The following is a 27,552-nucleotide window of genomic DNA, read 5'->3' on the forward strand; positions in this document are numbered from 1 at the left end:
CTCAGGGCCTAGCAGACTACTTGGTATAAACCTCAGTAAGTCTTCATACTGCATGAACATGAGTTAGAAAACTAGTTCTCAGCCCCTTCTATTAATCGATCATATTTAAAGCAAATATCCAGACCCTGAGTTGGCTCAGCTACAAGGTAACACACACAGTAAACAAAACAAGCATATAATTTCTCAATAGGTGATTTTTGCCTAAGATTCTGGAACTAATCCAATAATTTTTTATTGTGGTAAAATTTAACCCTTTTAAAATGTGCAATTCAGTGACATTAAGTACATTCACAATGTTGTGCAATTATCACCACTATCCATTTCCAGAACTTTTTCATCATTTCAAACTAAAATTCTGTATCTATTAAACAATAACTCCCCATCTTCCAGCCCCTGGTAGTCTCTATGCTAATTTGGGTCTTTGTGAATTTGGTTATTCTAGGTACTTCATATAAGTAGAATCATACAATATTTGTCCTTTTGTGTCTAGCTCATTTCACTTGGCATAATGTTTTCAAGGTTCATTGATACTCTAGCAGGTATCATAATTTCATTCCTTTTTAAAGCTGAATAATAGTATCACATTTTGCTCATACATTAATCTGGTCAATGAATTGGGTTGTTCCTACCTTTTGACTACTGTGAGTAATGCTGCTACGAACATCCAAGAGTAGTTTTGAATAATGCAAATACTTGCTTATGAGCCTGCCTTCAGATTTAACAGAAACTACTATCAAATATTAACACAGTATACTAAAGAAAATGGCAAGAAAGACTTCAAAATATGCATCCTCTTGAACCAGCAATTCCACTTATAGGAACCTGCTAAAGAAAATAGTCAAGAGGAGTTTCCATTGTGGTTTAGCAGTAACAAACCCGACTAGTATCCACATGAGGACTTGAGTTCGATCCCTGGCCTTGCTCAGTGGGTTAAGGATCTGGCGTTGCCGTGAGCTGTAGTATAGGTTGCAGATGCAGCTCAGATCGGGCATTGCTGTGGCTGTGGTATAGGATGGCAGCAGCAGATCTGATTTGACCCTTAACCTGGGAATTTCCATATGCCACAGGTATGACCCTAAAAAGCAAAAAAAAAAAAAAAGAAAAAAAAAAAAAGAAGAAGAAGAAGAAAAAGAAAAGAAAAGAGTCAGGAATCTATGCAAAGATTTAACTATAAAGACATTCATTATAGTAACTATAATTTGGAAAAACTGTAAACATATAAGGGTTTAATTAAATATCTCAAAATGAGATAGGATATAGGATTTTAAAAACAATATAGTTTTTAGTGAGATGAAAAGACATTTTCTATATATTATATGGTTAAATGAAAAAAGAAACCTATACAACAAACTTCTATTACACATACACACATACATGATATTAACACTGAATGGTGGAATTATGGACTTTTCTATTTCTGCTTTTCTGTATTTCCTAAAATTTTCCACAAAGAACATGTGGAAATATGTGGAACATATAAGGAAAAAAAGGTTTTTCAAATGAATAGTCAAACCAGTAAAAAAAAATTCTTCCCTTCTCACCGCAAACATGGATCACAAAGTTAAGCATGTATATCTGTCATTATATTATACACCTTAGAAGGAAAAATTTGTCATGTCAAACAAAAATATACAGAAATAACAAATTTGAAAAACTGAAGAAAAACAACCCTGAACTAAAACCAACAAAATGGAGACAATTGGGAGTTCCCATCGTGGCTCAGTGGAAACAAATCTGACTAGCATCCATGAGGATGCAGGTTTGATCCCTAGCCTTGCTCAGTGGGTTAAGGATCCAGTGTTGCCATGAGCTGTGATGTAGGTCAGAGATGTGGCTTGGATCCCTTGTTGCTGTGCCTGTGGTGTAGGCTGGCAGCTACAGCTCCAATTTGACCCCTAGCCTAGGAACCTCCATATGCCATTGGTGCGGCCCTAAAAAGACAAAAAAAAAAAAAAAAGAGAGAGACAACTGCCACTGCCCCAAACTGTTCTACACATACAGCACAATTCCTATCCAAGTCTCAGCTGGTTTCTTTGCATAAATTAACAAGTTGATTCTAAAATTCATATAGTGCTTCAAGGGACCCAAAACAGCTAACCCAAAATAATCTTTAAAAAGAACAAAGTTGGAGGACTCACATTTCCAATTTTAAAACCTACTATAAAGCTACAGTATTAAGACAGTGTGGTACTGACATAAGAATGAATGTATAGATAAATGGAATAAAAATAGAGTCAGCTTATTTTCAACAAGGGCACCAAGACAATACTAGGAAAGAACTACCTTTTCAAAAATGGTGCTATGACAGCTGGATATTCACATACAAAAGAATGAAGCTGGACTCTCTAAGCAGATTCCTAGAAAAGATGCCTGAACTGAGTCTCAAAGAAAGAAAATTAGCTCATCCAAGTACAGGGAAGATGACAAGCAACATCATGAAACAGAATAAGTGTGTAAACAGTTTGCTAGCAATAATAGAAGCAGGCAGATGAGGACAGAGAAACAGTCACCAAGAATTTCTATGCCATACAATGTAAACCAAGGAGATAGATTAGAGAGCTACTATAATAATCCAGGGAAGAGATGGGGAGGTTTGAATGAAAATAGTATCAAGAGGCAAGATACATTAACGATATACTAAATGCAAGATTTACTACCTAGGAATTCCCACTCTGGCACAACAGGATCAGCAGCACCACTGCAGTGCCAGAACACAGGTTCAATCCCAGGCCTGGCACAGTGGGTTAAAAAATCCAGTGTTGCCATTACCTGTGGCATAGGTCACAACTGTGGCTTGGATCTGATTCCTGGCCCAGGAACTCCATATGCCACACGGCAGTCAAAAACAAAAAGAAAAATTTTTTTTTTTTACTGCCTGAATGAATATGGTTGTGAGGGAAAAGGAAGAGTCTATAATAACTCCCAGTAATCTGCCTATCAAATGACACTACTAGGACAGAACTAAGAATTAAACTAATGGCTCATGAAGTGCTCTATGAGGTGACAGAGCCAAATCAATATACTTTGAAAGTTATTAAGACTAGTATTACCTGCAAGTGAAAAAAAGGTAACTAACAATGCCTTACTTAGGTAGAGATTTTTTTCGTTAACTTACTTAGATGTAATTTTGGACTTGGAAAAAGACCTGCAAGAATATACAAAGAGGAGTTGTTGCTGTGGTACATCAGGATCGGTGGCAACTTGGGGACACTGGGACACAGGTTCAATCCCATGTTGGGCACAGTGGTTAAGGACCCGGTGTTACCACAGCTGCGGTTTAGCCCGCAACTCTGGCTTGGATCTGATTCCTGGCCCAGGAACTCCATATGCTGTGAGGGTGACCAAAAAAAAAAAAAAAAAGAAAAGAAAAGAAAGAAAAAAAAAGAATATACAAAGAATCTCTTATACCCACCTCACTCACATCCCCAAATGTTAACATTTTAGGTGGGATATTCTTTTTTTATTCAATTAAAGTATAGGTGATTTACAACATTGTGCCATAGGTGGGATATTCTTAAGTAAGAATAATTTTATTTACTTCACTTAGCTAAAGGAAATTTACCCAGAAACCTCAAAAGCAAAGATCCAAAAGTAAGGCAAAAGGACTGCTAAACAGACAAAATAGGTAAAAACCAAAGAATTTAAGTTGGATAAAGCCTTCAAAATCTTTTACCTGTAGAACCTCTTTTAAAAAATGAAATCTAGGAGCTCCTGTCGTGGCGCAGTGGAAACAAATCCGACTAGGAACCATGAGGTTGTGGGTTCGATCCCTGGGCTTGCTCAGTGGGTTAAGGATCTGGCATTGCTGTGAGCTATGGTGTAGGTTTCCATATACCACAGATGCAGTTCAGATCCTGTGTGGCTGTGGCTGTGGCGTAGGCTGGCAGCTGTAGCTCTGATTGGACCCCTAGCCTGGGAACCTCCATATGCTGCGGGAGCGGCCCTAGAAAAGGCAAAAAAACAAAAAAAAAATTAAAAATTACATTAAAAATAAAAAATGAAATCTAATTTAGAACCCCAATATAAAAACAGAGAGACAAGTAGTACCCCACTGGTATAATAATTCTAATTATAATGTTTGGTCACCTGGTTTCCCAAACTATAGAATAAGAAGCAGCAAAGAAGAGGGATGGAGAAATGAGTGTTCCTTCAGTCTTTTAAAAACCAACCCTGGGAGTTCCCTTTGAGGATCAGTGGTTAATGAACCCAACTAGGATCCATGAAGATGCAGGTTTTGACCCTGGCCTTGCTCAGTGGGTTAAGAATCTGGTGTTGCCGTAGCTGTGGTATAGGTGGCAGACGTGGTTCGGATCCCGTGTTGCTATGGCTGTGGTGTAGGCTGGCAGCAGCAGCTCTGATTCAAACCCTAGCCTGGGAATTTCCATATACCACATGTGCAGCCCTAAAAAGCAAAAAACAAAACAAAACAAAACAAAAAACAAAAAACACCACAAAAAACAAAAAACCAAAAACCCAACCCTGGAGTTTCCATTGTGGCTCAGCAGTTACAAACCCAACTAGGATCCATGAGAATGTGAGTTCGATCCCTGGCCTCCCTTAGTGGGTTAAGGATCCAGTGCTGCCATGAGCTGTGGTGTAGGTCTCAAACACAGCTTGGATCCTGTGTTGCTTGTGGCTATGGTGAAGGGCGGCAGCTGCAGCTCCAATTCGACCCCTAGACAGGAAACTTCCATATGCCACAGGTGCAACTCTTAAAAGCAAAAAAATAAAATAAATAAAATGATAACCAACCCTAAGACAAAAAATATTACTAGAAACAAAGAAAGACATTTTATAATCATTGAAAGATTAATCAGGATAATATAACAATTATAAACCTATTGTTTGAGAGCCCCAAACAATAACTGACAAAACTGAAGAGAAAAATAAACAATTCAATAGTAACAGCAGATGATTTTAATACCCCATTATCAATACTGGAGAGAAAAACTAGACAGAAAACCAGCGAGAACCTGGAAAACTTAGCCAATACTATCAATCAACCTGACCTAACTGCCTCTATAAAACACTCCACCCAATCAGAACAAAATACACATTCTTTTCAAGAACACACAGAAAAATCTCCAGAACATTCTACGATAAATATGAAACTTGAAAAGATTACGCTAAGTGAAAGAAGCCAGAGGAAAGATCATATATATTCTGTGGTTTCATTTATACGGAATGTTTACAATATGCAAATCTATAGAGACAGAAAATAGATTAGTTGATGCCTAGGGCCAGGGCATAGGAACAGGACCGACTGCAAACTGGTACAAGAAATCTTTTGGGCGTGATGAAAATATTCTAAAATTAGATTGTGATCATAGGTATACGACTCCATAAATTTGCTAAAAATCACTGACCTTTATATCGGTGAATTTTTGATATATAAATTATATATTAATAAAATATGATGTTCTTTAAGAATCTTAAAGTATCGTGACTAAAATCAAAGCCATCATAGCATCAAATACGCCTTTTTAAAACTCTACTTTCTACCTCCTCCCCGACCTTCTGTCCACTCTCCTTATCTACAGCTTGGCCTCCTGGGTTGAGAATCATTGGTCTGAAGGGAAAAGACCTGACAACAATAAAATGTAAAGTTGGTAGCCTAAGGGTAAACAATGAATAATAAATTTTTAAAAATCAGGCAAAGGACTTCACTAAGCATAGTATATCTGCTGCTTTTTCATCATGGAGTCAACAGCTTCTTTTTTTTTTTTTTTTAGGGCAGCAGTTGCAGCACATGGAAGTTCCCAGGCTAGGGAGCTAATCAGAGCTACAGCTGCCAGCCTATGCCACAGTCACAGCAACTCCAAATCTGAGCTGTGTCTGTGACCTACACCACAGCTCACGGCAATGCTGGATCTTTAACCCAGTGAGCAGGACAGGGATCAAACCTGCATCCCCATGGAAACTAGTCAGGTTCATTTCCACTGAGCCACAATGGGAACTCCGATCCAATAGCTTCTTGACCTTAAAACAGAGTTTCAGAACAGCTTTGGAGTGGGAGAAACCTAAAATCAATCGTGGTTCTCACTCCTCAGAGATTTGGGGCAAATTACTTAACCTTATTCATTCTTGATTTCATTTGTGAAATCTCACAGGAATAATATGAAAATAAAATGGAAATATAAAGTACTTAGCACGGTGCCTGGAACAATATAATAATCAATAAATGGAAGCTTTAATTTCTTACTTCTTAATAACCCCAAGGGGCAGCACTATATTAAAACACCATTCAACAATACTCAAGAAAACATTAAATGCTTTTTAGGAGATTCTATTTAGTAAGGCTAAAGAGTATATAATACATTCTTTTAAAGCTTTCCAGTAATAAACCATGGTGGCATTGCTAAAGGGGTATGCTTCAATGACCAGGATAATATCTCTTCTATACTCAGCAGTGCAGAAACATAGCTCAGTGAAATGTTCCACAAAAATCAGGCCTCAAACCTGAAGTCTCTTACTGAGTTCAACAGCTATGTATCATAACCTATGTGTGACCATTCTTTCCTTCATAAAATGGTAACAGTAATTTAAGCCCTAGGCATATGCATAAAAACAATTGCAATTGTTGAAATTATAGGGGAAAATCTCACAAATCTGTGCCCCATATCTACCCCTCCAATATGCTGTTATATAGGCTTGGAGCGTTTGAGTTAAGAGCTCAGGATAATTTTTCCCCCTGTAGCTTATGTGGTTCTATCCATGGAAAATCCAGCATACAATCAGTACTTTGTCAATCAATGGCTCGAAAATTTCTTCAACTTCTGGAACCATTAATTGGAAGAATTTATATTTACATAGTCAGAATTACACAGTAAAAATTTTCCAAAATCCTCTATCTCTCTCATTCATGTGATTCATACCAATAAACATTTACCAAGTGCCAAGCACTATGTCAGGGTCTGGTGATAAAAGGACAAAAGCCAGTCTCTGTCCTCAAGGAGCCTACAGTTTATCCAAGCTTAAGACATACCACTGCTGGAGTTCCTGTCCTGGTTCAGTGGAAATGAATCTGACTAGCCATCCATGAGGACGCAGGTTCAATCCTTGGCTTCGCTCAGTGGGTTAAGGATCTGGCATTGCCATGAGCTGTGATGTAGATCGCACACACAGCTCACATCTGGCATTGCTGTAGCTGTAGCATATGCCAGCAGCTACAGCTCTGATTCAGCCCCTAGCCTGGGAACTTCCATATGCCACTGGTGCGGCCCTAAAATGACCAAAAAACAAAAAACAAAACAAAACAAAAAAGGCATACCACTGCTGACTTATAGTTCAAGAAGGTGAAATGAACATCTGTATCTCTTATACTTTCTAAGACCCTGGAAATGTGACGGTAAAAAAAAAAAAAGTACAAAAATATAAATCGTACATATAAATAATGGCATAGCAAATACAAGATTTCAAAAATTTCTGACAGAGAAGACAGGAAAGAACAGGCTGATAACACAAATCAAAGGAATGCTACAAGCTAAAATATGTAATAGAAAGGGTTCAACCCAGAAGGAAGCTAACTTGCAGGGCAATACCCTAGAGGGGTTCCACACTCAAAGAACTGATCCTAAAGAGGGCCAGAGTGAGGAAAAGGCTGAAAACACGGATTAACTAAAGGTCTGAGTCATGACGCAGCCAACAAACTCCCCCCCCACCACCAAAAAAGAAAGAAATTCCTGCACAGGGAGTACCAAATTCAACAAAATAGGAAGAACAAGGGCACCCTGGTACAAAGCCCTCTGCCCTCTGGCATTTGGGCCCTCCAAGGGTAAAAGCCAACTGCCTACCCACTCTCCCCCAAATAAAGCAATCCTTCCTAGGTACACAGAACTCCTAGTCAGCCCTCCTACTAGCTCATTCTTAAATATGAACAGAATCAGGAGACAGCCATTTGAAAAAAATCTGTAACACAAAAGACAAAGAACAAGAACAAGAAGAAAAGGTCCTTGGAAGAGTTGAAATAATTCAAGAAATCATTTTTAATTTAATTTTAAAAATATAACCAAAAGATTCAAAAATCAAAGAAAGAGTTATATAACGGACAGGTTCACTCCCAAATCTATTTCCCATCCATTCAGTTCCCCTCAACTCTCCAGACAGGTTACCACTCATTAGATTCTTACAGCAAATAAGCAAATATAAATACATGTTCTCTCTTTCCCTTTCTACATGAAAAGTAGCACAGTACATCCAAAGCTTTTTTTATAATCACAATAATTTAAGATACTTTTTTCCTTGTCACTACATAGAAAGGTTCCTCACTGTTATTTCTTAATATATATATGATAATGGTAATGATTACTTGCTATGACAGTTAACATTGCATATTTCATTTTGTATATATATGTCTGTGTGTATATTGTATGTAGAGTGTGTGTGTGTGTGTGTGTGTGTGTGTAGTACACATACATGTAAATTCCCAGAGTGGGATTGCTGGATCAAAGGAATGTATATATTTAACTTTTATTGAAGTATACTAATAAATACTATACTATATATAATATATATATATATACACACACACTAATATATCCATAAGAGTACACAGAATTGATGTATATCTTTATATAATGCTGCCAAAACACCTTCCATGGGCACTGTACCAATTTAAACTCCTACCTATAATGTGTGAGAGTGTCTATTACCCCACAGCCTTGACAGAAAAAAAGCTGTTATCAAACATTTTGATTTTTTACATGCTGATAGGTTTAAAAAAGAAATTACGGTGTGGTTTCAATTAGCATTTATCTCATGAGTGAGGTTAAGCATTCTTTCACAAAAACAATAATTAAAGTCAGGAATAAGCCAAGAATTCCTATTATCATTACTACCACTTAAGGAAATAAAACAAGACATACAAATATTTGAAAATAGGAGACAAAAATCTAAACTGGCAGATTTTCTGATTATCTAGAAAATCCAAGTAAATCAACTAATAGACTATAATAGGAACTAACAAGACAGCTCAGCAGAAAGGCTAAAGTCAAAAATCAACAAACAAAATCAATAGTTTGCTATATAACAGAAATAATCAATTAGAAAACATAATCTAACACTGTAAATCAGCTATATATTAATTTAAAAATGAATAATGAGGAGTCATTTCACCACAATGCTTGACGCATGCTGGACTCTGCATGAGTTCCATTCATTGAAGAATTTATAACCAATGTGCCAGGCACTGTGCTAGGTCCTGAAGTTGCCATCAAGATAAATGAACAAGCCTGCCCTTGAGCTCCTCACCACCCAGTTGGGGATAGAGACCTCAGGTTAAAAAAACTCTGGGTCATGGACAGGATTAAGATGGTGGAATAGAAGGAATGGAGCTCAACTTCTCCCCTAAAAACAACAAAATTCACAACTAAAGGCTGAGCAATCTTCAACCAAATGGACTGGAAACCTTAAAAAAAGATATCCTACTCCAGAAGACAAAGAGGAGGACACATCAAGAGGTAGGAGGGGCGATTTCACAAATTGAACAATGCCATACCGCCTGGGTGGGAAGCCCCACAGACTGGAAACTAACTGGTTCACAGAGACTCACCTACAGGAGTCAGAGTTCTGAGCCCCACATCAAACTCCCACCTGTGGGGATCTGGCACTGGGAGAAAGAGCCCCCAGAGCATCTGGCATTGAAGGCCAGTGGGGCTTGTATGCAGGAACTCAACGGGACTGGAGGAAATGGAGACCCCATTCTCAAAAGGTGAACACAGTCTTTCACGTGCACTGGGTCCCAGGGCAAAGCAAAGTCTCCATAGGAAATCTGGGTCAAACCTGACTGCAGTTCTTGGAGGACATCCTGAGAAAACAGGGGTGAATGTAGCTTGTTGTGAGGGAAGGACATTGGAAGGAAAGCTCTTGGGAATATTCAGCAGCATGCCTTTCTCTGGAGGTGGCCATCTCGGGAAAATCTGGCCCCACCCATCAGTCAGAGCTGAGAAGCCCCCTAGGGCAAACAACAATCCAGGAGGGATCACAGCCCTGCCCCAAAGTAAAGGGCTACCTAAAGACCCCTCAGGCACACAGCTGCCTCTAATCCCATCCAGAGACTAAGCCCCACCCACCAGTGGGCAGGCATCAGCCCCTCCATCAGGAAGCCTACAGCAAGCCCCCATAGCCACTTCAGCCACAAGGGGGGCAGACACCAGAAGAAAGAGAGGCTACAACTCTATTATCTGTAAAAAGGTCACCACACCAAAAACCTATAAAAATGAAAAGACAGAGAACTATAACTCAGATGAGGGAGAAAGGGAAAACCCCAGAAAACCAGCTAAGCAATGAGGAGATTCTCAGCCTCCAGGAAAAAGATTTTAGCCTGTTGATGCTGAAGATGATGCAAGACATTGGAAATAAACTGGAGGCAAAGATGGATACCTTACAGGACACACTGACCAAAGAGATACAAGATATAAAACTTAAACAAGAAGAGATGCAAAATACAATAACTGAAATAAAAAATTCACTAGAAGCAGCTAACAGCAAAAGACAGGAGGCAGAAGAACGAATAAGTGAGGTGGAGGACGTATTAGTGGAAATTACAGATGCGGAACAGAAAGGTGAAAAAAGATTGAAAACAAATGAAGAGAGTCTCAGAGAACTCTGGGACAACGTTAAACGTGCCAACATCCGTATTCCACGGGTGCCAGAAGGAGAAAAGAGAGAGGACAGAAAAAAATATTCCAAGATATAATACCCCAAAACATCCCTAACATGGGAAAGGAATCACTCACTCAAACCCAGGAAGCACAACGAGTACCATATAAAATAAACCCAAGGAGGAATACACCGAGACACATATTATTCAAACTGACCAAAATTAAAGACAGAGAAAATCTTGAAAGCAGCTACAGAAAAGAAACAAATCACATACAAGGGAACCCAAATAAGGTTATCAATCGATTTTTCTGCAGAAACTCTGCAGGCCAGAAGGGAGTGGCATGATATACTTCACATGATGAAAGGAAAAAACCTCCAACCAAGATGACTTTACCCAGCAAGGCTCTCATTCAGATTTGAAGGAGACATCAAAACCTTCACAGATAAGCAAAAGTTGAGAGAATTCAGCAGCACTAAACTAGCCTTACAACAAAATACTAAAGGAACTTCTCTAGGCAGAAAAGAAAAGACAGCAACAGGAAACAAAAACACCACAAATGACAAGGATCACCAGTAAAGGTATATCTACAGTAAGGATACGAAATCAACCATGCACAATTACCCCACCAAAATCAGAAATCATGAGACGAGGTGGGTACGAATGCAGGACACTACAGATGAACTTGCAATTAAGAGAACAACAACTTAAAACAATCTCCTAGACATATAGACTCGTATCAAAACTTCAGAATAACTGCAAACCAAAAATCCACAATTGATACACAAAGAAAAATCAAATCAAATACAACACGAAAGACAGTAATTAAACCACAAGAGGAGAGAACAAGAGAAGAAGGGAAGAATAAAGAGCAAGAAAAACAAATCCAAAGCAATTAATAAAATGGCAATAAGGACATACATAGCAATAATTACCTTAAATGTGAATGGACTAAACGCCCCAACCAAAAGACACAGACTGGCTGAATCGATACAAAAACAAGACCCATATATATATGCTGTCTTCAAGAGACCCACTTCACTTCTAGGGACACACACAAATTGAAAGTGAGAGGATGGAAGGACATAGTCCAGGCAAACGGGGATCAAAAGAAAGCTGGAGTAGCAATACTCATAACAGACAAAATAGACCTTAAATTGAAGAATATTTTAAGAGACAAGGAAGTCATTACATAATGATCAAAGGATCAATCCAAGAAGAAGATAGAGCAATTTTAAATATCTACGCACCCAACGTAGAGTCACCACAATATATAAGGCAACTGCTAACAACCTTAAAAGGAGAAATCAACAATAACACAATCATAGTGGGGGACTTTAACACCCCACTTACAGAAATGGACAGATCAACCAGACAGAAATTCAATAAGGAAACACAGGCCCTGAATGATGCATTAGACCTGATGGACTTAAAAGATATTTATAGGACATTCCATCCAAAAGCAACAGAATACACATTCGTCTCAAGTGCACATGGAACATTCTCTAAGATTCATCACATCCTGGGCTACAAATCCATCCTCGGTAACTTTAAGAAAATTGAAATCATACCAAGCATCTTTTCCGACCACAATGCTATATGACGGGAAATCAACAACAAGAAGAAAACTGCAAAAAACACAAACACATGGAGACTAAACAACATTCCACTAAACAACCAATGGATCACTGAAGAAATCAAAGAGGAAATTAAAAAATACCTAGCAGCAAAAGACAACAAAGATACCACACTCCAAAACCTATGGGATACAGCAAAAGCCGTTCTAAGAGGAGAGTTTATAGCAATACAAGCCCACCTCGGAAACAAGAAAAAGCTCAAATAAACAAGCTAACTTTACATCTAAAGTAGCTTGAGAGAGAAAAACAGACAAGACCTAAAGGTAGTAGAAGGAAAGAAATCATAAAGATCCGAGCAGAAGTCAGTGAAATAGAAACGAAGAGAACCATAGAAAAGATCACTGAAACGAAAAGCTGGTTCTTTGAAAAGATCAACAAATTTGATAAACCCCTAGCATAAACGAGAGAGGACTCAAATCAATAAAATTAGAAATGAAAAAGGAGAAGTAACAACAGATATCACAGAAATACAAAGGGTCATAAGAGACTACTCTATGCAACTATATGCCAATAAAAGGGAAAACCTAGAGGAAATGGACAAATCCTCAGAAAAGTACAATCTTCCAAGACTAAACCAAGATGAAATAGAAAAGACGAATGGACCCCTCACAAGAACTGAAATTGAAACTGTGATTGAAAAACTTCCAACAAACAAAAGTCCAGGACCAGAGGGCTTCACGGCCAAATTCCATCAAACATTTAGAGAAGAGCTAACACCTCTCCTTCTGAAACTATTTCAAAAAATTGCAGAGGAAGGGATACTCCCAAACTCATTCCATGAGGCCACCATCACCCTGATACCAAAACCAGACAAAGATACCACAGCAAAAGAAAACTACAGGCCAATTTCACTGATGAACATCGATGCAAAAATCCTCAACAAAATACTAGCAAACCGCATCCAACAATACATTAAAAGGATTGTACATCAGGATCAAGTGGGATTTATCCCAGGGATGCAAGGGTTCTTCAATATCCGCAAATCCAACAGTGTGATATACCACATTAACAAACTGAAGAATAGAAACCATAGGATCCTCTCCATAGACACAGAAAAAGCCTTTGACAAAATCCAACACCCATTTCTGATTAAAAACCCTTCAGAAAGTGGGCATAGCGGGATCCTACCTCAACATGATGAAGGCCATATATGACAAACCCACAACGAACATCATTCTCAATGGTGAAAAGCAGAAAGCATTCCTGCTGAGATCAGGAACAAGACAAGGATGTCCGCTCTCGCCACTACCCTTCCACATAGTTTTGGAAGTCCTAGCCATGGCAATCAGAGAAGTAAAAGAAATAAAAGGAATCCAAATTTGAAAGGATGAAGTAAAACTATCACTATTTGCAGAAGACATGATACTATACCTAGAGAATCCTAAAGACTCTACCAGAAAACTGTTAGAGCTCATCCATGAATTTGGTAAAGTCACAGGATACAAAATTAATACCCAGAAATCGACGGCATTTCTATACACTCACAATGAAAGAGCAGAAAAAGAAATTAAGGAAGCAATCCTGTTTACCATTGCATCCAAAAGAATAAAATACCTAGGAGTAAACCTACCCAAAGAGACAAAAGACCTGAACTCTGAAAACTATAAGACACTGATGAAATAAGTCAAAGATGATACAAATAGATGGAAAGACACACCATGCTCGTGGATTGGGAGAGTTAATATTATCAACATGACTATACTACCTAAGGCAATCTACAGATTCAATGCAATCCCTATCCAATTACCAAGACATTCTTCACAGAACTCAAACAAAATAGTTTCAAGGTTGTGTGGAAGCACAAAAGACCCAGAATAGCCAAAGACATCCTGAAACAGAAAATGCAGCTGGAGGAATCAGGCTCCCGGACTTCAGACTCTACTACAAAGCAACAATCATCAAAACCGCATTGTACTGACACAAAGACAGAGATATAGATCCGTGGAACAGGACAGAAAGCCCAGAAGTCAACCCACGCACCTACAGCCAACTCATCTGTGACAAAGGAGGCAAGAAGATACAATGGAGAAAGGACAGCCTGTTCAATAAGTGGTGCTGGGAAAACTGGACAGCCACATGGAAAAGAATGAAATTAGAACACTCCCTAACACCATCCACAAAAATCAACTCCAAATGGACTAAAGACCTAGATATAAGACCAGACACCATAAAACTCTTAGAGGAAAACATAGGCCAAACACTCTCTGACATAAACGACAGCAACATCTTCTCAGGTCCACCTCTTAGAGTATTGACAACAAAAACAAAAACAAACAAATCGGACCTACTCAAACTGAAAAGTTTCTGCACAGCAAAGGAAACCCTAAACAAAACGAAAAGACAACCCACAGAATGGGAGAACATCTTTGCAAGTGAATCCACTGACAAGGGATTCATCTCCAAAATTTAGAAACACCTTCTGCAGCTACATACCAAAAAAAAAAAAAAAAAAAAAAAAACCCATCAAAAAATGGCCAGAAGATCTAAACACACAATTCTCCAAAGAAGACATACAGACGGCCCAAAAACACATGAAAAGATGTTCAACATCACTCAGTATTAGAGACATGCAAATCAAAACCACTCTGAGGTTCCACCTTACACCAGCCAGAATGGCCATCATCCAAAAGTCTACAAACAATAAGTGCTGGAGAGGGTGTGGAGAAAAAGGAACCCTAGTGCACTGCTGGTGGGATTGTACATTGGTGCAACCACTGTGGAAAGCAGTATGGAGATTCCTCAGAAAACTAAAAATAGAACTACCATTTGATCCAGCCATCCCACTTCTGGGCATCTATCCAGAGAAAACCACGACTCGCAAAGACAGTTCATTGCAGCACTATTTGCAATAGCCAAGACATGGAAACAACCTAAATGTCCATCGACAGAGGAGTGGATCAAGAAGATGTGGTACATATACACAATGGAATGTGACTCGGCCTTTAAAAGGAGTGAAATACCGGCATTTTTAGCAACATGGATGGACCTAGAAATTATCATGCTAAGTGAAGTCAGCTATACAATGAGACACCAACATCCAATGCTTTCATTGACATGTGGAATCTGAAAAAAGGGCAGACTGCACTTCTTTGCAGAACAGATGCTGACTCACAGACATTGAAAAACCCATGGTCTCCAGAGGAGACAGTTTGGGGGTGGGGGGATGTGCTTGGGCTGTGGGAGGGAATTCCTGTGAAATCAGATTGTTATGATCATTATACAACTACAGATGTGATAAATTCATTTGAGTTATAAGAAAAAAATAAAATAAATAAAAACAAACAAAAAAGAAAACTATGTGATGTACAATATAAAAAAAAAATGAATAATGAGGAGTTTCCGTCATGGTGCAGCAGTAAGAAATCCGACTAGGAACCATAAGTTTGCGGGTTCAATTCCTGGCCTTGCTCAGTGGATTAAGGATCCAACATTGCTATGAGCTGTGGTGTAGTTCGCAGACGCAGCTTGGATCTGGCATTGCTGTAGCTGTGGTATAGGCTGGCAGATCCAGCTCCAGTTAGACCCCTAGCCTGGGAATCTCCATATGCCACGGGTGCAGCGTTAAAAAGACAAAATAAAAATAAAAATAAAAATTAATAATGAAAACTTTAATTCAAAAAACAACTATCCTAAGGTGAGGGCTCAGGGGCAGGTAGCACCAAGAAGGGGTAGGCAGGATGGGTCACTGCAACTATAAATATAAATATATATAAACTGTCTTGCTCATAAGAGCAACAAAGTTATAAAATACTCATCTAGGAATAAACTCAAGAAGAAATATGCAACACCTGTTACTGAAGTTCATAAAATACACCTTTTTTGATAGAAAGACCCAATACCAGCATCTTCACAAACCCCCTCTGAGATTATTCCAAAGCCAATGCAAACCCAACAAAAATCCCAAAGAGATATTTTAGTCAAAAATTGACAAACTGATTTGAAGAGTACAAGGAAAGCCAAGAAAATCTTAAAAAAAAACCACTGAGAATCTGTGTTACCAGATATTACATATAGTACAGCTAACGTAAGTTAAACAACGTGGTGTCAGCACAGAAATAGAAAACTGGACTAATGGAATAGAACAATCAGTTCAGAAACAGACACATGTATCTATGGGAATGTAGTCTCATGGTAAAGATGACATTTCAAATTTATGAGGAACAGCTAGCAGAATAAATAATGTCAGAATAATCTGCCATCAACTTTGGGAGAAAAAAGTTAAAGCCCTACTTAAAGCAGTCAAAATAAATTCCAGGAGTTCCCGTCATGGCTTAGAGGAAAGGAATCTGACTAGCCATCCATGAGGACGCAGGTTCCATCCCTGGCCTCGCTCAGTGGGTTAAGGATCCAGCGTTGCCATGAGCTGTGGTGTAGGTCGCAGACATGGCTCAGATATGACATTGCTGTGGCTGTGGCATAGGCCAGTGGCTACATTCCGATGTGACCCTTAGCCTGGGAACCTCCATATGCCACAGGTGTGGCCCTAAAAAGACAACCAATCAATCAATCAATCAATATATAAATTCCAGGTATATTAAAGAGCTAAACATAAAAAACAAAACTACATAACTATTATAAGAAAATACAGCAGAATATATTTCTAACCTGAAGAAAGGCTTTAGAGATAAAATACAAAGACCATTAACAAAAATAATTCATTTGGCCATTTGACCATGAACAAAGTTAAAAGATAAACAACAGACTGGGAGCAAACATTTGAAACATGTATAGCAAATATATAAAGAATATATAAAGAACTAAAAAAATCAGTAAGAAACACAAATGGCCAATATATGTATGGTGGGGGGATGGCTCAAACTCCTTAGTAAGCAGAGAGATGAAAATTCAAACAATTCAATATCATTTTTTCCTCTATTAGATGAACAAAAATTCTATATCTGTTAATATCACATTTTGAAAAGTATATGAGAAATTTAGCACTCCGTGTACTGTTGGCAGATAAACTGGAATAGACTTTTCATACAGCAAATTCCAAATATCCAGTAATATACCTGTACTGTGTAATAATATGCATGTTTAAAAACTGATAAACATACACTGATTTATAAAAATCTCTGACATATACTATTGAGAAAAGTAAATTGTAATACAACATATACATTACACTTACATACTTCATAAATTATATATACATATATATAAGCAAACAAAACTCAATATTTTTAAATGTACTCATATATGTGTAAAAGCATATAAAAAAGACTGGAAGGATATGCTCTAAACTGATCCTAGTGGCTAAAGAAGCATGTGGTATGAAATACTGTGTATCCATTAAAAAGAATAAAGTGAACATACACATACTAACATGAAAAGAGCCTTAAATCATATTCTTTGGGGAGAAAAGTAAGTCATAAAAGACATTTTTTTTTTTTTTTTTACTTTTTTTTTAGGGCCACACATGTGGCATATGGAAGTTCCCAAGCTAGGGGTCGAATCGGAGGTGCAGCTGCCAGCCTATGCCACAGCCACAGCAATGCCAGATCTGAGCCACATCTGTAACCTACACCACAGTTCACAGCAACACTGGATACTTAACCCACTGAGTGAGGTCAAGGATCGAACCCGCATACTCATGGATGTTAGCTGGGTTCGTTACTGCTGAGCCACAACAGGAACTCCATAAAAGATATTTTTTATTTGTATATGTACATACATATGCATGTAAATACAGAGGGGAAAAAAGACTACAAATTCACAGTCAACTCTTTTGGGGTGGGGGCGGTGCTCCGATGCCATGCAGAAGTTCCTGGACCAGGGATGGAACCCACCCCACAGCAGCAACCGGAGCCACTGTAGTGACCATGTCTGATCCTTAACCTGCTAAGCCACACAGGAACTCCCCACAGTCAACTCTGAACAATGATTACTCACTGGGAGGGAAGGAAACTGGGTAAAAGGGGAATTTAAGGTTTCAATCTACCTCTATATTATTTTAATTCATTAAAGCAGAATTATCCATCAACAACCTATACCAAGAATCAGTTAAAGATACTATAATTTCTAAAAATAACTGAGGGAAGGCCAAAAAAAAGTATGTGCAACATATATGCAAATGAATATTATCAGTTAACACTTATTGGGTGCTTTGTGCCAAGCACTGTAAGTTCTTTCAGGCATTTTCTCATATAATCACAAGGATCTTGAGGTAAATAACATTTTTATCCCTATTTTAACAAATGAGGAAACTACACTCATAAAATTAAGTTAAACTTCCCTAAGATTACACAGCTAGTAAAAAAAAAAAAAAAAAAAAACAGGGGCAAAATTCAACCCTGGCAACTGACTCTCATGTCCACTCTTAAATAGTCATAATATGGGGCCACATTTGACTTGGAGCCACATGAACACACCATACACAATCCTGAATTGCACAGATGCATACATTGTATAACCACATCACAGTCCTTGGGAGTTTATAACACTAAAACTATCTTCTTCCTCATGTCCGTCCTCCACTTTTACTTTAGCAAGGTCATTTCCTCAATTAAGGATGCTCATTTTGTGGGATGAAATACTATAAAACTGGATTGTGATGATCATTGTACAATTACAAATGTAATAAATTCATTGAGTAATGAAAAATGTTTTTAAAAGATGCTCATTTTATGTGAAAAAATTCCTAGATCCAAACTAGAAAAAGAATCAAAATCATCTCCATCTTCTTTCATCATCAAAACTAAACAATTTCTATCTATCAACCATCCACCCTCCGATCTCTAATTAACACCTTACTCTGCCTAACCCTTTATAAGGATGATAGCCAAACTACATACAGCCCTCAGGCCAAACCTATCTCACCTCCCTGCCAGTTTTTGTAGAGCAGGTGAGTTGAGAAAGATTCTCACATTTTTAAATGGTTGGAAAAAAATCATAAGAATAGTATTTCATGGCACGTGAAAATTATTCAAAATTCATATTTCGGTGTTCATAAACAGTGTCACTGGAACATAGCCATGCTAATTCATTTAAACATTACCTATGACTGCTACAACAGCAGAGCTGAGTCATGGCAACAGAGACTCCATAGCCCACAAAGCCTAAAATATTTGCTATCTGGTCATTTACAGAGAAAGTTTATCAACTTTTGATTTATAGTTTTCCAAAAAACTTCCTCTATTTAATTCAATTACTCCTAACAAAAACCTTGCAAGCTACTTGGTATTTGTCTGAATTCTGAAAATTAAGAAGGCTCAGAGAAGTTTAGTTTCTTCCCCAAGTCACAGAGCTAGTAAGTGATGGGGAGAATTCTGGTACCCTGGTTTTCTAGCTCTAAATCCAACATACTTTCTACCACACTACCACTTTCTAAGAACCCAATCCCTTCTGATTAATCAATGAGTTCAGACATTTGGTACTAAAATTTACCAGATGGAGAGAGACAAAAAAGATTTAAATTGGTGGGAAAACATGTCCCAGTTGAGAAATTCAGGCTCCAAAAATTTCATATGTAGTTGTATGATTTACAAAGTATACTTTCTCATTTATTTAGCAAAGAAGCCCTGCTAAATAGGTAGGGCTTTTGTTTCATTTAGTAACAAATAAAGAAATATATGCTCATAGAATTGTACAAGATAATACTGAGGCAAGACCAGAACCCACTTGGGAACACTGGCTCTTCTCATGAGGAATATACCCGTTGTTGTTTTTTCCCTTAGAAACAAAAAGCAGTAGCTCACATATTCTAAACAGTAAGAAACAGGAGTTCCCTGATGGCCTAGCGGGTTAAGGATCCAGCATTGTCACTACAGTGGCTCAGGTCGCTGCTACAGGGACAGGTTTGATTCCTGGCCCAGGAACTTCTGCATGCTGTAGATACAGCAAAAATATAAATAAGTAAATAAATTAAATAGTAGAAACTAAAATGTTATTTTAGAAAGGATAAACTAACAATTTAACAAAATAACAACAGAAGGGATACTCTTAACATCCAGATCTCTGTTCAAAGTCATCTCCTCAAAGAAGCCCTCCAAACTAACCACCTGAGCCAAAGAGGCTCTTCCCCAACATCCTGGCACACTTCAAAATTTTCTATTCTTAGAGTTTATTTCATGAAATATTTGTTGACAGTCTGTTGTCCTCCACTGTAATGTAAGCTCAAAGATGGCAGAGTCATTGCCTGCTTTGCTTCCTTTTCATCTATCCCCAACACAACAACCCTGGCAAATTGGAGGAATGCAATAAATACTTGTTGAATGAATGGTAGAATCTACATATACACTGGATAAGTCATACTCCATAATTCACTTAGGCTAACAGATTCAGTGTATAAGTTATCAGAGTATTTGAAAGATTCCTTAGCAAATCAACCATATATTGTCAAGGTTTTTCCTCTTGCCAGAAAGAAACCTTCAAAGGCTAATTCAATGGAAATGCCAGTAAGGCAAAAATTATTCTTTGGGCAGCAGTGGATATAATCACTGCTGAACTAGCACCTTATAGGTCTTAAGCCTGATTAAGCAAATTTCCCATTCTTGTATTAAAACACACCCCCTAGGTTTTTTTAATTCAAATGTCCATATTTTAATTAGGTTTAACTATGGCTGAAATTTATCAACCATTTGCGCTGTGCTAAATTTTAATCCTCATTTTTACAAGTAACCAAACTGAAATAATCTTACATTATTCCTAAATGAACAGAATAATATATGGGTGATTACAACCCAGGACACAAGTAAAAAGTCTCCACCATATGATCCAGCAATTCCACTTCTGGGTATTTATTCAAAGAAAATGAAAACACTAATTCTAAAAGATAATGCACCATTATATTTATTGCAGCATTATATACAATAGTCACAACATGGAAGCCCTCAACAGAGGAATGGATAAAGAAGTTGTGGTATACATATATACAATGGAATATTACTCAGCCATTACAAAGAATGAAATAATGCCATTTGCAGCAACATGGACAGACCTAGAGATTATCACACTAAAAGTAGTAAGTCAGAAAAAGAAAGACAAATACCATATGATATCACTTATGTGTGGAATCTAAAATATGACACAAATCAACATACATATGAAACAAAAACAGACTCACGGATATAGAGAATAGACTTGTGGTTGCCAAGGGGAAGAGGGGGTGGGATAAGAGAAAGACTGGGAGTTTGGAATTAGCAGAAGCAAACATATAGGATATATAAATAATAAGGTCTTACTGTATAGTACAGGGAACTATATTCAATATCCTGTGATAAACCACAATGGAAAAGAATATGAAAAAGAATATATATGTATAACTGAATCACTGTGCTGCACAGCAGAAATTAACACACTGTAAATCAACTGTACTTCAATAAAAAATTATACATCCCAATTTTATCTCAATAAAACTGGAAAACAGATAAAGTAAAAAGACAACTCATAGAATGGAAAAAAAACATTTGCAAATCATATATCTGATCAGGTTCTAGTACCTAGAATATATTTTTTAAAAATTTATATAACTCAACAATAAAAAGATAAACAACCAAATTTTTAAATGGGCAAAGGACTTACATAGACATTTCTCCAAAGAAGAAACTCAAATAGGGGGAGTGGGAGGGAGTGGGGTGGTTTGGGAGCTTGGGGTTAATAGATACAAACTATTGCCTTTGGAATGGATTACCAATGAGATCCTCCTGTGTAGCACTGGGAACTATGTCTAGTCACTTATGATGGTGCATGACAATGTGAGAAAATAGAATGTGTACATGCATGTGTAACCGGGTCACCATGCCGTACAGTAGAAAAAAATGTATTGGGGAAATAACTATTAAAAAAATAAGGACACAACCTAGAATAGATTTATAAGGAGATCCTGCTGAATAGCATTGAGAACTATGTCTAGATACTCATGTCGCAACAGAAGAAAGGGTGGGGGAAAAAACTGTAACTGCAATGTATACATCTAAGGATGACCTGACCCCCTTGCTGTACAGTGGGAAAATAATAAAAAAAAAAATAAGAACAACGAAAAAAAGAAAGAAACTCAAATAGCTGAAAGCAAATGAAAAGATGCTCCAATCACTAGTCATTGGTGAAATACAAATCAAAACCACAAGATATCACTTTACACCCACTAGATGGCCATAAAACACACAAACAAACAAAAAACCAAAAGTAATAAATGTTGGATAAGCTGTGAAGAAATTGGAACCCTTATACATTGGGGATGTAAGATGGGGCAGCCACTGTGGAAAACAGTTTGGCGTTTCCTCAACAAGTTAAACACAGAATTACCACATGACCTACTACATACGAAAAGAATTAAAAACAGGTGTTCAAAACAAAAACTTGTACACAGATATTCATACCATCATTGTTCACAAAATCCAAAAGGTGGCAAGATCCCAAATGTCCATTTGGAATAGAAAAAAAAGTGGTATATTTGCACAACGGAATATTATTCAACCACAAAAAAAAGAATGAAGTACTGATACATGCCACAATGTGAGTGAACCTCAAAAACATGCAAAGTGAAAGAAACCAGACACAAAAGGCCATGTATTATAATTCCATTTATATAAAATAACCAAAAGAGACAAATACATAAAGACAGCAGATTAGTGGTTGCCAGGGGTTGGGGAAAAGGGGGAATGGGGAGTGACTACTTAATTGGGTATAAGGATTCCTTTTGGAGTGATGAAAATGTTTTGGAACTACATGTGCAACATCATGAAGGTACTTAATGAATTGTACACTCTAAAATGGTAAATTTTATGTTATGTAAATTTGGTCACAATGAAAGTTATAAGGCTAAAACAGAGAAAACAATTTTACTCATTTTTATTAAATTCATGAAAAAATATATACATCCTGGGAAGAAAGGGGCACTAAAGGCTCACTTTTGTAGTAAGTTAACATCAACATTTTCCAAACCAAGTATCTCATGATAAGCTCTACCAAAACAATCAAAATGGCATCAAATTCTACTTTTGAAGTTTTGAGAATTTCAGTATGAATACCTTTATAGATGTCCTTTACAATCACCAAATATCTCCTAACAGCGCCATAAATTTTATGATCTCAACAAAAATGGATGAGACCCACCCCTCTGAAACTATTCTGGCTTTTAGCCAAGAGACATAATCAAGTATATCTGCAAATAGAGCTTGTCTACTTATACTAAGATGGTTGACTGAAAAAGGAAGAGTTCTTTCTTACACACAACCTCCCCTATACACACACAAACATATGCAAAAAGGCCCTCCGTTAATTATTTTAAGTAAATTATTTGGTTAGAAATCTGATAGTAATGTAACAGTTCTCATCTTCTTCTGACTACTCTGGTTCTCTGCAACCACTGGCTTCATCATTTCCTGGCTAAATGATGGACACCAAAAGAAATGCCCCTAGGGAATTTAAATTTAAGTAAAAGTTAAGTTAAATTTAAGTTAAAAATTTAAGTTAAAGTCCACATTACAGAAATTTAACTTCTAAAACACTATAGAATAATTACATCAACGGATGTATACTTGTGATATGGGGTTCAACATTGGTCTAGAAGTCAGAACTTCAGGGCCAAACATTTATTTTTCTGAGCTTTATTTTCTCTCTCAGGTATAAAAAGGAAAACAGCTTTCTTGCCTGTTTCCCCAAAGAAGTACAGTAATAAAAATATAATTAACAAGGTGTGATAGAACCACTAAAGAGGGACACCTAACCTAGCCTGGTGGAGGATGCTGGGAAAAGGAAAAAAGGGGGAGCAAGAAAGGCTTTCAGGAATAGCTAATGACAGACGTTAGTATAAAAACAATGAATTCAAATTCTAAGAGAGGGGGAGAGAGAGCATTCCAGATTTGGGGGGGGGGGGGATGGAGATCAGAAGCAAAGACAGAGACAAACAGCACAAATCTGCTTATGTTACTCCCCCTTGGTAAACAGTCAAGGGGTCCTAATTCTGCAGGATAGTTCTTCACCCCAGTCTCAATCTAAGACTCCAGCCTTATCTCATTCCACTCCGCAAATATACCTTGCTTAAACTTTCCTTCCTCAATACTTGAATGTTCTTACCCTCCAGGAACATCTGGTCCAAAACTGGGAGACCAGCTTGCTTGCTAGAGTTGGTGCAACCTTTCCAGGCTTTTATGGTGCTTTTATACTTCTACTCTACTGCTTAATACACTAAGTATTCATTTAATCTAAGAGAATATGAACATAGTATTAACTTTTATATCTAAGCTCTGGGCAGCCAAAACAAGGATTACATTCTTTCCAACATCAAAGCAAAATAAAAGAAAAAGGGCATGGGAATGTCCTCAAATCTGCAACATTTCCAAGATAAATGAATGCATGTCAGTAAAGTTTGTAAAAAGTAACCATGAAAAGTTACAAATACATAAACTATTAATCTTGACCTAGAACAGAATGAGACCATCAAAGGACATCCTTACCAAAAGATATGCAGAGAACATGTCCAAGTAATCTGCTGTAATTTACACTCACACCAAAAAGCAAGTGTTAATTTTCAAACAAGGAAAATTCAGATTAACGAAAATAATTCATGTATAATTATTTTAGTATTCAAAACTCAGCATTTTAGCTACCCTTTAATGCACGGTATCTTTCCTTTGGACAGTTGACTTTAAACAATATTTAAACTCATCAATCCAAAGGATAGAGACTGTCTAGAAGACACCTGCTGCTCTGTGTCATATTCGGAGACTCTTTAAAAGCTCTCTTGGTATTACAGATTACTATAAATGAAAAACAGGTAACATACATGCCTCCCAAAACCGAATGCAATCACCACTGTACAGATTTGCACAATTTAGAGGCTATGTATCATATAATTGTTTCAATCCACAGTAACTCTTAGGAAGGAATAGCCATACCACTTACATCTGTTTTGAGGGTTCAATTTCATTTTAAACAAGGTATATCAAATCCCAAGATAGGGAGATAACACACGTGCAGGACTTCCACCTACACCCCACTACATAAATGTTTCACCACTCTTAACTAGTCAAACAAAACCTCTTTCAGTACAGTGAAGCCACCTCACCACTTTTATCCTAACACACCATCCCCTCCCCATCCCCAACCTGTCACAGAACACACGGTTCCCAAATAATACCTCTCAATCTCCTTGAACCTAACCCACTTATACAAGCAGCCAGCAGTATCCCTCACAAGATACAGTTCTATCGACCTTCACACATCAACTGAGTCTCTAAATTAAATCTACTTTTCCTCACCCCATTACACACTGAAACCGAACTTCCAAAACCTGAAGCGATCTTCCCTCTCAACCTCACTTAATCACTCAGTCCTTTGTCAACCGTCACTCGGCCCCTACACGCAATCTCCTCACCTTCCCTGTCCCCTAGTCTCCCACCAACTCCCAAAGTTGCCACCCCCAACAAAAAAGAAAAGACAAAAAACGTACCTCAACCTCAAACCTGCCCTTCCCCACTTTCCCTGTGTGAATTTTTCTCTCCGCCTGTTGGCTCACGCGGAAAGCAGCCCCGACAAGCCTGAAGACCCGCGACCAGCCTCGTACCACACGTCTCGGCGACGGCAATCACCCTGCCCCAGTCAAGCCGCCCCCCACTAGGGCGCTTACTCCGAACAGACTCTTGGCCGCCGCTGCCTCCCTCCATTCATCCCTGGCCCATTCATCTCTCAGCCCGATCCCAGACACGCCCCCCGGCCTCCTCCCTCACTCTCAGCGTACCGGCCGGCCCGGGACCCTCACCAGATTAGAGGCTCTCGCTGAGGAAGACTCTTTTCGCTTCTCTCTCGCCCTCTTTCAAGCCTTCGCTCGCCCCTCGACGAGGCACACCACAGAACACACAGATTCACACACACCACCTCCTCCTCTATCGCCTCCTCGGACGCCGCTTACTCCCCTCCTGGATGTCTCACGCTCCGCTCCGCGTCCTGTGCGCGTGCGCGCGCTAGCGTCTCCCCGCGAGCCCACCGGACCAGCTACGGCCCGTAGGTAAAGAGCGGGCGGGGTTAGGGGAGCGGGGTACGAGCCCAAGCTCGCGCTCGCCCGGGAGCTGAGCAGGCGCACGCGTACTCCAGTCAGGGAATTCAGATGGAGAGGAGAAGAGAGGGGGGCGGAGGGGGGGCGGGACAGGGAGGGGAGAAAAGGAGAGGGGGAGGGGGCGGAGAAAGCCGACGGAGCAGCCCCAACTCCGAGCGGCCCCTATCGCTGTGAGGTGCCGAATAGCTAGCCAACTAGAGCGTAAGCACTCCTCCCCCGCCCTCCACAGCGCAGCGGGAGAGAGGGATGCGCGTCGAGAGAAAAGGGTCTCTCCTTTCTAAGAAGAAAATCTGTGAGGAGCCACGCGTGACACCTCCTGTGTGTTCAAAAGCTCTCTCTCCACGGCTGCTTTGCCCTTTTCCCCTCCAAAAAAAAAAAAAGTCCAAGCACGCACTTCTTCCTAGTTACCCACCGCCCACTCTCAGTTCTCCACAAGCCTCTAAATGCGGTCGCTCTGCCGAGATGTGGTACCCGCCAACACCTTTTCACCCGCCACCCCAACTCCCTTTTTCCAACTCTCGGCATTTCTCGCGAGACCCATACCTGCCGGCTTCGGGATTAGAAGTCGAAGCACAGATTTACAAATACCGGTCTCCCGATTACGTTGCGAGGGCAACGGCCATGGCAGGTGCCACCCTACCACCCCCAGGACCGCTGTACGCGCGCGCGGGGGCTGGGCAACAACGAAAGCGGGGATGGGAAATGGAAGCTATGAAACGGATTTTTGACGGCATGAAACCGCTAGGCCTGGGCACGTGCCCTGCGCCTCGCAGGCAGGTGCGGTGTACCCTGGGAATTGTAGTTTTTATTCCCACCTCCAGTTCCACTCCCACCTCTGCCTTACTTAGGCCTCCGGCGGAGAAGGGGATTACCGACGCCATTTTGCTGGGAACAATGGCCCTCGGCCCAGGCGGCGACGGGTGGGGGAGGGAATAATGTTTTAAGGGTTTGGCTAACCTCCCCAGGCCCCTCGGTGTCATAGCAACCCCTCAGAAGCCTGGCCACGCCCCCTCGCAGCTCCGCCGGGCTCCAAGAGTGTGCGCATGCGGAAAGTCTACCTCCCCCTGAGGCTGGCTCTCACCGTCGCCTACCGTCCACCTCCCAGAGTCTCTAGTTGGTAGTGACTACTACCTTCTTCTAGCTTTCACTACAAGTTAACCTCCGCGCAGCGGCTTTATTTAAGAACTGCTTCCTGCACTGTATCAGGCGCAGTACAGAATTGTTTCTGTCATTCTCACATGAGCAATCCTGGCTCCACAGAGGAAGAAACCGAAGCTCAGTAGGGGAAAAAGGACATGACCTGCTCAAGTTCTCACAAC

The 27,552-nt window shown here is 39.2% G+C and overlaps 1 protein-coding gene across 19 annotated transcripts in view; it reads right to left on the bottom strand.

The window, feature by feature from the left end:
- WNK3 (WNK lysine deficient protein kinase 3) overlaps nucleotides 1-27,151 on the bottom strand; it is a 175,966-nt gene extending 148,815 nt beyond the window's left edge. For 8 of the 19 annotated variants that reach the window (XR_014835416.1, XR_014835415.1, XM_003360334.5 and 5 more), the window contains exon 1: nucleotides 25,940-26,098. The gene's annotated coding sequence lies outside the window, so the exon portion shown is untranslated. Of the gene's footprint in view, nucleotides 1-25,939; nucleotides 26,099-26,627; nucleotides 26,710-26,776 lie in introns of those variants that run through there. The other 11 variants (XR_014835417.1, XM_085007958.1, XM_013986187.3 and 8 more) reach the window with 5 other exon arrangements.
- Between the last annotated feature and the right edge of the window lie 401 nt (nucleotides 27,152-27,552).

This window comes from Sus scrofa, chromosome X, assembly GCF_054392235.1.
Source record: "Sus scrofa isolate SSC_HxYL_T2T_F1_AM1 chromosome X, Sscrofa_HxYL_maternal_Yorkshire_Landrace_v2.0, whole genome shotgun sequence".
Classification (NCBI taxonomy): Eukaryota; Metazoa; Chordata; class Mammalia; order Artiodactyla; family Suidae; genus Sus; species Sus scrofa.